The 12,075-nt window shown below is 43.1% G+C and overlaps 1 protein-coding gene across 6 annotated transcripts in view; it reads right to left on the bottom strand.

Annotated features, from left to right (window-relative positions):
• LOC105677561 (platelet binding protein GspB) overlaps window positions 1-12,075 on the bottom strand; it is a 176,133-nt gene that overhangs the window by 20,272 nt on the left and 143,786 nt on the right. Inside the window, exon 8 of one of the 6 annotated variants that reach the window (XM_012376268.2) lies at window positions 8,982-9,042. The exons of the other annotated variants lie outside the window; for them this stretch is intronic. The gene's annotated coding sequence lies outside the window, so the exon portion shown is untranslated. The remainder of the gene's footprint in view (window positions 1-8,981; window positions 9,043-12,075) is intronic. 6 annotated transcript variants of the gene reach the window in all.

A 12,075-nucleotide genomic window follows, 5' to 3' on the forward strand; every position in this document is an offset into this window, starting at 1 on the left:
CGAGTCTTCGAGCGAGCAGGACGTAATGAGGTCAGGGAAGCCAAAGGGGAGCTGCAAGACGTAACCCGCGTAATTCACGGCGGAGGCGGCCGCAGGCGTCACGAGGAAGACCGGGAGGCGGAAGCATTATTCCCCGTCCCTGTGGAATCTCGCGGCGGCGATAAAGAGAGGAAGGAAAAAGAACAGAAGCCGGTCCGTCCCGGCTTCAGGAAATTATCGCTAAACGAATCTGCTCCGTCTCTTCCTCCACTGCTACCGTCTGACCTTATCTCGATACGCCGTATCGAATACTCGACTCGCCGCCGCACTGCTTGGGAGAAATCACGCGGATATGATTGACAAGAGAGAAACGCAATATCCGAGATACAGCACTCGAAGAATGTAACTCTCGACGCACAAAACAGTTCCATTCCGATTGTGTCTTTATACATTATTGTCGTGGTAGGATTGCCTCGTGAAATGGGATTTTCCAGAGATTTGCAGTGGAACTTTGAAAATCGATAGGAAAAAGATTAAGGAATCGCGTCTTGCTTAGTGATTACTTCAAAAAGAAATCTTGTTTAATGCATTCTTATCTCGACAAAATTGAATAAATTTTTTCGAGTCTCGAAACGTCAATTTCGATAATTAAAAATTTTTCAATTTCTTATTCGGTATTTTGAGCGTGCAAATATACATAATGCATACGTTTTTTTCCGAAGGGCTTAGTAATGTCTAATGAGATTTAGACCCCTACCAACGGCGCGAAAGTGTCTACAAATTTGACGAAGTTGCATCCCAAGAAAGGCTGTGCCCAAAATGTGAGAGCTTCACGCTTAAAGTTACATGCGGTTGAAAAATAGTTTTCAATCTAAACTATAAAATTGTTTCCCAGCTTGTTCGTTGTCGTTCAACAGAGTTAAAGATTAATAATCACATTAAATAATTATACAATGCGAATTATATAAATAATTGAAAGAGATTTTCAATTCATCGCTTTTGTAGATCCTACAAATCGTAAAAAAGTAAGATACGAATTTAGGATTATTAATTTAGAGCGATAAACGTATGCGATCTATAAATAATTTTCAAAGCAGCATTATGTACAATTTCAGAAATCACTTCGGCTTAAATAAACAAGGTGTAAAAAATAATAGCTCACTTCCTCATAAATTTCCACAGTTAACAACTCGTTATATCCGCATGTTAACACTTCTCGCGGTCGGAAGCTTGGCTTTGGTGCAGTTTGTTTAACGAGCTTCTCGTTCTTTGCCAATCGTGTGAACGTGACCACGCATTCATTCGAACGAGGGGAAAACGGCGTCCTCCAGAAGCCTACGAGGAAATAATTGTATCCACGGTCCTTGAAAGGATTCATCGAGGTGTAAACTCGCGGCGGACATGTGTAACTCGAGTAACGAAGGGTCAGCTTTCGTGTAGTACAAATTTACCAAGCGTATTTTTTTTTTTTTTTTTTTGGTAAAGATACATCGATTTTTATCAATAACAATAATAGATTTGTAAATTATTGTCTCGTATACTCATTTTTATATAATTATTATTAATTTATCCAATTGTTCATTATTATTAATTTATTTAGAAACTTATTTATCGTCCGGATACTTTTCTGTAGAAAACGCGTCATAATATACGTATAACATCCTGATCGCTGATGTATCACGTTCTAGATGCCAACATGAGAGTTAAAATACGATTGAGTGCCAACGGGAGCTTTGTCAAAGCTCCAAGTGGCGCAAGGACATTCCGGAAGTTGGAGCGCATAAGCGAAGCGAGGTCGCACGTGTTGCACGTTCCGCCAAAATATTTTTCGAGATATTTCGAGATATACCATTTTAGTGCTAAATTTGCACAGTTTTTTTTTCAGTTATTTGCAGTTTGCAAGTGCAGTGATAACATGAATTTTGCGTGGAGCGACGGTCGGTCGCAATATCGTTGCCTCGAATACCGTAAAGCGATAAAACGCATTTCTTTCTAGTTTTTTACATCGCAAAAATTTATTGAAACATGTAGCATATACCAGTGTAAAATTTTCTATTTTTCTTATTATTCAATTACTGTTGATTCAAAGGTCGCTTGAAAATGTTGCAAAGAGTTTTTCTTAAAACTGTTTTAATTATTAAAATTCTCCGGACATTAATTTAATTACGTTCAATATTTTATTCTTGCTGTTTCTATTAAGATTATACAATCATTTGAGAATAAAAATTAAATCGGATATCTACAATATGCAGATATAATTGCATAAAATATTATAGAAAGCATTTTGAATCATCAAAATTTCATGTGCTTCGTAAACAGCAGTTCTGCTTTATTGATGCGAGTGCGTCGTCGCGAAAGCAGATAAAAAATGGAAAACTGCACGGAACGTTGAATTTATGAAAAACCTCAAAAAGGGAAAAACGACGCAATGTCGTTTGTGACGTTACAAAGTGCAGGAGAGAAAAAATCCGTGCGAATGTCGTCGAGAGACGCAGCACGCGTGCGTTTTGTTCCCGAAAAACGGACTGAAAAAAAATCATCCAAAAGTCGGACGCAGAATTAAAAACACCGCAAAAGCGACGAAAATGCCGGCGCATATGATTTTTCCATTCGTGAAGAGTCTCAAAAAAAAAAAAGAGAGAAAGAGAGAGAGAGAGAGAGAAAGAAAAAAAAGCGAGAGAAAGTTCCACTTGGCGTCGCTCTGCAACAGGACCACTCGAGCGTGTGTACTCGTCGCATCGAGAGGTCGACTCGCGTCATAAAGGTGCGAGTTTACAAGCTGATCCTGTCGAATTTTTGTTGGCGCCGCGGCTGTTTCTCGCGGATACTTCGTTGCGAACAAAAACGCAAGTTTCGTAAAATTATTACGTAGAATATATCGTCCAACTGATTTTCGATCGCATATACATAATTTCTGTTTATTGACTACGCGTACATTAATGATGGAATCTTGTTATAACTTTCCAGTGAACTCTCCCAAGTGAAACTACGATAACAATTCATTCGTGTCAGTCATAATTAATCCGTCCGAAGAACGACCTAGATTAATCCCGCGGATAAAAGAAGTCCGATGAGCGACATTCCGCCGCGGAGCCGCGAAGTCGCGGGGCGGCGTAAACGAATAATTAAATTCGCGACCCACTTGGCGGGAGCGTGGCGAAAGAAACGAGGAACCCGGATAACAGCGAGCGTGAGAGATTCTCAAGGACTCGCGGCTTGCAAGCCTCCCTTCCCGGCGATGCAGCGGCGACTGATGAAGAAGCTAGTCGACGACGGCGAAGCGCGGAACGGCAGCTGTGAGTTTCTTGCGACCGGCCGGAACAAGCTGTACCGTTATGAATAAAGGAGGTTGGGAGAGCCGGATGATCGGACGCCGTGTGCAGACGTTCGCGCCGCCGTTCTCTTATCCGCCGTCCTCGGCGCGACGGCAGTCGGCGAGGAATTTATTCGATTATCTGATTATAGCGACGGAAACCGGAACGCACATCCCACGACAATTTCCTTGAGAGAGTTTCAAAATTCCTGATCTCAAAAATTAGGTATATAATAATATCCGTGTTAATTAATTCGATTTTCTTAATCTAAGATTGAATTATCGAGATGTTTGAAACTGCAAAAATTGCGAAAGATAATGCGCATTCTACGATTGGACGATAAAACATGTCGTCCCGTTAAACCAAGCATGCTGGTTATTCAGTCCTCCGTGCACTTTTTGTAATGTAATACAGATGTTTTTGCATCAATGGCATTGTGCCGCGATGCCATTGCCAAGTTTAAAGCGTAGTGCGCCATCAAATTAATTTACCGAAAATGGAAAGAGGAAAGAGGGACGAAAGTAACCGCGGCGAGTACGATGCAAGTCGGTGCTCCTTTTGTACGGCGGTCCTCGTTGGAAAATTGCGGCCGGCCAAAGTAGAATAAAATGGTTTCGGGATTTCCGCGCGGCGAGCGAAAACGCTGCTTTCAAATGAAACAAACGGCGGCTCGGCGTGCAGACGTCATTGATTACAAATGACCGCGCTTCGTCGGCGAAAAGCACCGATTGCCCGACCTCGGCAATAACAATCTCGAATCGCAGCTAATGAATTAATACAGCGGGATGATAGATTTTCGAAATTATTAAATGTCCATTGTGCCGCGACCTATTTAAGCGCACATTATTTCACGACGATAATAATTCCTTCTCGCAAAATCAGAATGCATTGTCAAGTAAATACGAATGCAACAAATACGCCACGGTAATTACAGAAATCGACCGCTGCGCTATATAATTACATATAAATCTGAAAACAGATCCATAAGCAACGCGCTCGCGCCGAATGAAAAACATACCCGTTTTATTAAGACCTGCTTGTAATAAAAAAAAAAAAAAAAAAAAAAAATTGTGCATCAATTTGTCGCGATGAGGGAATTTTAATAAATCGTACATTTTTTAATCAACGCGCGCCTCGGAGCTCTTTCCGACGCGTGCTCTACGCGGGACGTCTACAACTTTTTAGCACCAGCATATTTAATAGAGTAAGCACCGCGACGCAACATTGCCACCTCGAAATCTAGTTTTCATATTGCGCCGTCCGCCCTTCTATAATAGCCGTTCCTTCGCCACGGCCGCGACCTCGCCTTCGTGAAAGACGGGGCGGTGCGCGACGCTGGAGAGCGGCTAAATGGAATTAAGGCGCAATGGAGCAACGCAAAACTCGACTCCCGGTAACACGCTGGAAAAGTGAAGCCGGGGGAGAACTCGCTCCGACGGTACGTGCGACGTTAATGAGTAACAAGGTAAACCATGCAGTTATTGGACGTTTAACTTTTTCGAGACTGCATTCAATTAGCTAAGTTTTAACAAATTTTTACCGAGTTTTGTTTAATAAAAAGGAAAAAACTTTGTCGTGAAACATGTTTCTGAAATATATTTATCATTCACTTCCGTACGTGCCGATCGTATTGCGCTACGCGATAGTTCACTAAAGATAACATCCAACGCGTTTGCAATATAATGATAAACAAGATAGAAACACTCTGCTCGAGATGCACTCGAAACGACCGGACAGTAGTGCAATAACTCGAATATTCGTGGGTCAACACGGTTTGTTCGCTGACTGGGCGAACTTTGCGCATGAGAAAGTCCCGTTATGGAGAGAGAGAGATTGAGAGAGAGAGAGAGAAAGAGAGAGGGAGAGAGCGTGCCCAGCGTATCCGTATGGAACGCCAAGCGAATTTACGGTTATTACAATCGAAGTTGTGGGACAAATATTAGATTGTTCGGATAATAATAGTCGGTTGTATTCAACGACCTGCAATAATAAAGATTCGATTTATGAAAAATATGAATAGAGGAGCTTTCTAAAGTTCTCGAACGACATACACATAGAACGTTAACATTCATCTCTCCGGAATTGAAACTGAACGCTCGTGCAGCGCCGGTCATGAAAATCGAACTAAAAAATTATTGCCGCGGCAAAATCGATTCTTCTTGCCTCGTTTATCGCTATCAGCGCCTTATGTTTGGTCGGTCGAAGGGTTTCGATCCGATTCTTGCCTCGAGGAGTGATTTAATTAATTTCTCTACCGGGAATTTCGCGCGTCCGACAAGTTTAACGCTTTAATTAGCGCGGAACATTATGCGCGCCACGGGACTCCGCAACGAGTCGCGACGTTTATTTTTCTCCGCGAGATCTCGAATGCCGCGTGCATAAACAATTCGCTTGAAGAATGGATTTGATAATCCTGAATCCCTCGCAAGCGCGAACCGCCGCGCGTCACGTCCGCCGCGGAGCCGCCGATATTTCTTCCGGCCAGCTGACGGCGGGACGGAATTCGTCGTTAAAAGGCGGCGCGCCATCTGCCTGGAAAAAAACGATTTGCCGGAGTCGTCGGCCGCGAGAGCTCACACGTTCATTTAATTTCCTGCCACGCCGGCGAACGCCCGCGCGAAAACGACGTAGAAAACGGCGTAGATATCAGCGCAAAAGCCGCACGGAATAATTAGATCCAAGGCCGTTCTCGGGCCGGCACAATGCCTCGCCCACTTAACGCGCCGCCGCAACGTGTCTTTCCGCCGTTTCGCTCCAGCGGTCGACCGGGCTCGCGCACCCAGATTTCCGCTCGTGCAGTTCACATGAATGAAAGGCGCAAGACGCACGTGTACACTCGATACGCGGTATCTCGCGTCGCGCGCAGGAGATCGCGAGGGAGATAAAAGTGCGTTTATGCGCAACAAGATCGTTTCAACCTATTCATTCATGTGTGATACTTGAGTTTCTCTGTATTTGTTGCATCTACTTATTTAATCCGTTCTTTTTTTTTTATTTCATTCGATCTTTGGTAAACTACTGTGTAAATAAGTAGAATAAAAGTTGTTCAAAAGTTGATTTGAATTGCAGTCGACTACGCTATAAATATAATATAAAAGACAAAATTATTTTCAATCCTTTTGCAAGATATTTTTGTAAGCATAATGTGCAGTGCGTAAAATGGTCTTGCACGGCGATTTTAATACATGAACCTATTGTTCGAAGCACAGAACGTTAATGCATAGTAATGCGAATTATTGGCGTTGCGCGTGCTTCGTGAGTTAGCGATTGGAAAATGTGTTAGTGCGCGTAATTGACTTTCACCGTGAATGCGTATGCATATAATCGCGATATACGGCGAAGACTCGCGCAAAGTACAGCGGGAGATTCAGGCGGAAGAAAGTTCGCGAGTTGTGAATGCGAACCCGTCTCGAAGCGAGTGACGCTTTAAACGGCCGAGCATCGTGCATTCGCATCCGTAAATATTTGAAAGGGGATTGTTTCGATGCGGATCAGAGGATCGGGAACTGCGCCCTGAAATTTCTGCGGCGCTACTTTATTTATACGGCACTTCGTAAATCGCTCGTCGAGCGAATAGCAATACGCATTGTGCATCGCCGCGTCAAGCATTTAGATGGATGAACTCGAAAGTTCACGGAAGAGAGAAACAATCTCACGCTTGGATGAACGGCATGACGTAACGTCATAAAAATCAGAATTGTTTCGTGCGCATTGGAATTTTCATCGAGCAGATGCTGCATGTTTATATCGCGCGCTCGCTTGCGCTTTTCGCGCGTACGTGTACGTGCGATCTGTGATTTTTCAGCTGACGCTGCATAATTCCCATTCGCCGGCACGCACGAGAATGAGTCGATAGCTTTTTTCGCCGAGTGCATTTATCACGCGGCGGGGCTGAAAACGCCGCGAAAGAAGGAGGGGCGGGCGCGCGGCGATCCTCTCCTCGGCACACTTCGAGATTCTAATATCCATTAGTCCTACCGATATCCGGCTAATCCATCTCCTGCGGCCCGCTTTCCCGATTTGCATACCTTCCCGGCTTTCTTCCGCGGCGCGACGGCGGGGCTCGTTTGTCTCGCCGAGGCCGCGAGAAAACCACGAGGTTCGATCGTATATCACGGCGGGCGAAGGCGAGTGGCGGGGCCCCGGCAGCATTCCCCGGCATGCTCCGGGAATATGGAGATGCTGCGATAACCTCGCATACCGAATTACCTGCGAGAGAGGTCTATATATCCGCCATTGCGAGCAGAGCGCGCGCCGCGCATCTCGCGCCGCCGTCGTTTCATCTCCCGCTTCGTTTTACGGCAGTTTATTAGCATAAAATGATTGGACGGCTTAATACGCGATGCCGCGTGAGGAACGAGCGTTTAATTCACGAGTTTCGTTATTAACAATCGTAATCCCCGATAGCGTGACGAGCGATATTTGAATCGGCGGGGATTCGAAATCCCGCCGATTTATCGCCGATCCTCCTCGCCGCAAGTCGATTTTAACATTTCGCGTTATTATCACCGTTATCATCGTGCGCGAATGTGTTCCATCGCGTCCATTTAAAATGTAAAGCTATAAATTTCTATTTACATGCTTTTAATGTTAATCGGACATTTTATGGAACGTTATTTGCGGAAAGAAATAAAGTAATAAATGGAACAGGGAAACGTAATTTGAAGTTACGGGAGCGTTCATCCGGATTGCATTACGGCGGGACGCGCTCTCGATGCAACGCGAACGCACAGCTCGACGGTACCGTCCGCACCGAGCCGCATCTACTTCCACTTTCGCTCGCGACTTCCGAGGAGGAATTATGCTAGCGCTCATAAACCGCCACACCGTCGGGCATGCGCCGCCGCGTGGATTTAATTAAATATTTGCATTCGGTTTAATCCGCTCCCGTCCTCTCTCCGTTCTGTCTCCGCGTCGTCCTCCTTTCTCGTCGCATATCGCCGGCGACGCTCGCAACGAGACGCGCCGCTTTGCGGTCGAGAAAAGACAGAAAAATAGAAAGTAATCGTCGCGTATTTGCATCCGGATAATCACTCGGCGCGCGCATTCATTACTCGCACACTTTTTGATCCCTTCTTAATCTAAAAAAACATCCGCGGAAAAATTCGCGAAAAAAGAACGGACGGAAGGAAAGTAAGAAAATCCTCTTGCGACTTTCCACTGTCATCTGCATAGTTGATGAATGTAAATGGCTTTGTAAAAACTCAGGAAACATAATAATATACGTATACCGTCAAGACTTAAATCATAATAGTAAAATAGTACTCTCTTTCGAACGCCAATCGGAATTTTGAGGCTAAAATAATGATTAAAATTTCGACACTTTTTATCGCAAAGAGTAGCTAATCAGATTGTCAATTACAAGTAGAATTAAAATTGTTTCATTGTAAACTTGACGACAGCGTTAAACAAATTTGCGACATAATTTTTCGCCGTAATAAAAATTGCAGTCGCGAAAACGCGCATGTACACATCGCTCGATTTTGTATTAACGAGGTTTCGTAAGTGGGGCAAAGGGTGGTATAGGAGCGCGTATTTCAAGGCTCGTTGTATAGCGTTGGAACGGTCGACGAGCGACGACGTAGTTGGAAGCTAACACGGCCGATATATCGCGGGTGTGTTGCACGGCCTGTGTAAAGGAAGCTTCTCTCGCTGTGTCTGCTCTTTACGACTAATAATAAACTGTACCTAGAATAAGTCAGAAGCCCAGGCGCTACCGCGGCAATCTCATAATTTTCCATCAAGTTACCTGAAACAAACAAGAGAGCCCGATTGTTAGGAGCAATGTGGCAAGATGCGATAAGTTGCGAAAGTCGCTCTCGCGACTGTAAGATCTTGCGAACGAAGCTTACGTCGCGCAAACTAAATTCGCAAGCGGAAATCTGACGTGAAAGCGTTCGCAGTTTTAGAAACTCGAAGAATTTCTTTTTTCTCAGCGCTTTAATCACAATTTCGGATTTGCAAAACAATTTTTCAATCCTCAGGATTAAAAAACTTTTCGAATATCTCGGCGTTCAGAATTCATATTCAATTTTTGTCGAATTTCGCAAAAATGCCGCTAACTTTGTTTCGAGGGTTAATACACTGCAAATACCAATTTTGCATTCATTTATTCGACCCCGACGGTATTTTTGCGTCGCGAAAAAATTTCTATCGCAGAGCCGGTCAACGGAGAGACAGCGAATCACGCGAGTCGAGTCGATTCGCTTCGCCGAGACTCGCGGATATCGGTGCACGGCATTCTGTCCGCGATTTCTCCGCATCTAACGCGTATCATTCGCCGTATAAGCACAAAATAATGCAGTATGTATCCGTGGCATGCAACCGCATGAACGTAATGCTCCGGAAACCAATCATCTGCTAATTTAATTCCATCCAGATATCCCATTAAGCCTCGTCGAGAATAATCACAGGATACTCAATGCCAAGTAATGCCCGATCTTTTTCTAGATATCACAAATTTGCATACGATGAATCGATTCTTCGCTAAAGTAGGACTTTCTTCATTACAATTTCGCCTTAAAATTCTACTTTCAGCTACTAGTGGCGCCAAGTTGCTCGTGCAATTTTATGACTGTCGGGAAGAAGCATTTTTCACGTCGTAAGGATACATTTTCGGAATGCATCCCGCTGCGCTCGAGACAACTTTCGTCGTGATAAAATTGCAGTTGTATCCCCTCCACCCCGCTTTCTCTCGACGGGATCGAGCTATCCTAAAGCCGTTGTCGCAGGAGTACGTTAATTGCTTGCATTCGGGGGTAAATTCGCCGCTGCAGCTAATTGCCCTTCATAATCTTCGTAATGACCATGTGACGCGAACGTTGCCGGCGACGATCCTTTAATACGATGCATACGCGTCTCCAAACGACGTTTAAATCGTGACGGATTGCACCGAGTTCGCGATTCACATTAGTCTCGTCCCTATCGCGACGTTGAAATATCGCCTTTCGAACTCGTTGCTATGCGTGCACACGCGCGATATGCCTTTTTTTTTTAACAGGCCGAACGTTGCTCGTACGTGAAAGTCGAATATAATTATCAACGATAACGAAAGTACAGACGGAGCATTAAAACATCGAATTACACAGTCTGTGCCTTATAAAATAACGCGGAAAATTTCTCTCCGACTAATTTAAAATTGTTAAAATTCCATTGAACCCGTCGTCTGCGATAAAACTTTCAAAACTTCGATATAATTAAGCTTCGAATGAAATTTTCCACCGATGTGTTCGTTTCTATATTTACATTTTCGCAAATCGCCTTGTGTCAAATAACTTCACAATTAGATCTCGGTTCATGCTTTCTTCGGAGACAGACGGCTGCAGATATCGAAGAAAACGCTCTTCCAAAATTCATTCTGTTATTTTTAAAAGCTCCATCGGTCGCGATAAACGTGTTATTAAAAACGGACGATCAAAAATGTCGTCGTCAAGATTAATCTGAATTAACGACGGCCCAATTTCTACCGCGAAAGTTTAATGGCTCCGTCTTGTTTGTCGACTACAGTTCACTATCTTGAACCGAATCGCAATCCGCCCACCGTCTCTCCACCGGCAAAGTTAGTTTTCGAGCTATAGCCGGAGTCGGAGTACCCGTTACAAGGTGGATGACCGAATTAAAGTTCGAGCGACTCGTGCCTCTCTATGCCGCGGCCGAAAAAGCTCGTCGAGAAACTGTCGAAAGGTGCGAAGAAAAGGATATGTCTTACGTAACAAATTTCACACGCTCGTAAACGAATGAAAGATCGCACAATATTACAATCATCGCTCTTTTACGACGTATAAAAATTAATTATAAAAATAAAGAAAACTTTTTTTATCTCGTTAATGTTTTTAATGTCTGCCGTTTAAAAGATAAAAAAAACATGTGCATCACCAGAAACCATGTAATCCTCAAAAATAAAAACTTTCGAAAATACATGAGTATTAAATATCAAACGTTATAAATTATTTCTGATGTTTAAGCGCGACTGGTTCTTGTAACTTTCACAATGTCTGACAATGTCTGACAATGTCTGGCAATGTCTGACAGTCATCGGTCTAAAAAAACCTTATTGTGCAAAAAATAAATTGTTAAGTAAATAAAAGATAATTTGCCGAGTAGGTAAAATTTTTATACCAAAAATGTAAAAGTAGAAACCATCAAAAATAAGACATTGAAAATATTGCTTCTCGTTTAACTATTACAGTCCAACTGTCCAACGCACAGTTGCGACAATGAAATTTTGATTGTCTAATTGTAGTCGCGCGATTCAATGAAAAAAAGAAAATGAGAAAAGATCGGAAAAAATACAGCGGTAATCAATCGTGCCTGAAAACCTGACGGTCAAAGACACCGTATTTTTAGGAGATTAATATTTTAGCATATATGGACGAAATTAAGCACAAACTCATGAATTCACAATTATAATTCATAACGCGGAGAATAAATTTCATCGAAAAGACGATTAAAATACTATCATTAAACGGCTCTTAAGTTTGTATGTGACGGTTTGCAAATAACCATTTCTGTCCCGACGAGAAAATTAGAAAGATATATATTTCTGGTATATCTTTTTGCCCGGCGGATTAAATTAAACGTTTATTTTAATGTTAATCATTGTTCTCACAATGTCATTAAAATATCATCCTGAATCTTTAAAAAGAACAGTACGTTTTAAGACAATCTAGTCGTTAAAAATAGTATAAAACGTCAATTTACGCGATCTTTCAAAAGTAGCCGTGCCGTTCTAAAGATACCGACAGATCAATCGAGGATGGATCCACGAATAACTGTGCGACTT

The sequence above is a fragment of the Linepithema humile genome, chromosome 2 (genome assembly GCF_040581485.1).
Source record: "Linepithema humile isolate Giens D197 chromosome 2, Lhum_UNIL_v1.0, whole genome shotgun sequence".
Taxonomy (NCBI): domain Eukaryota; kingdom Metazoa; phylum Arthropoda; class Insecta; order Hymenoptera; family Formicidae; genus Linepithema; species Linepithema humile.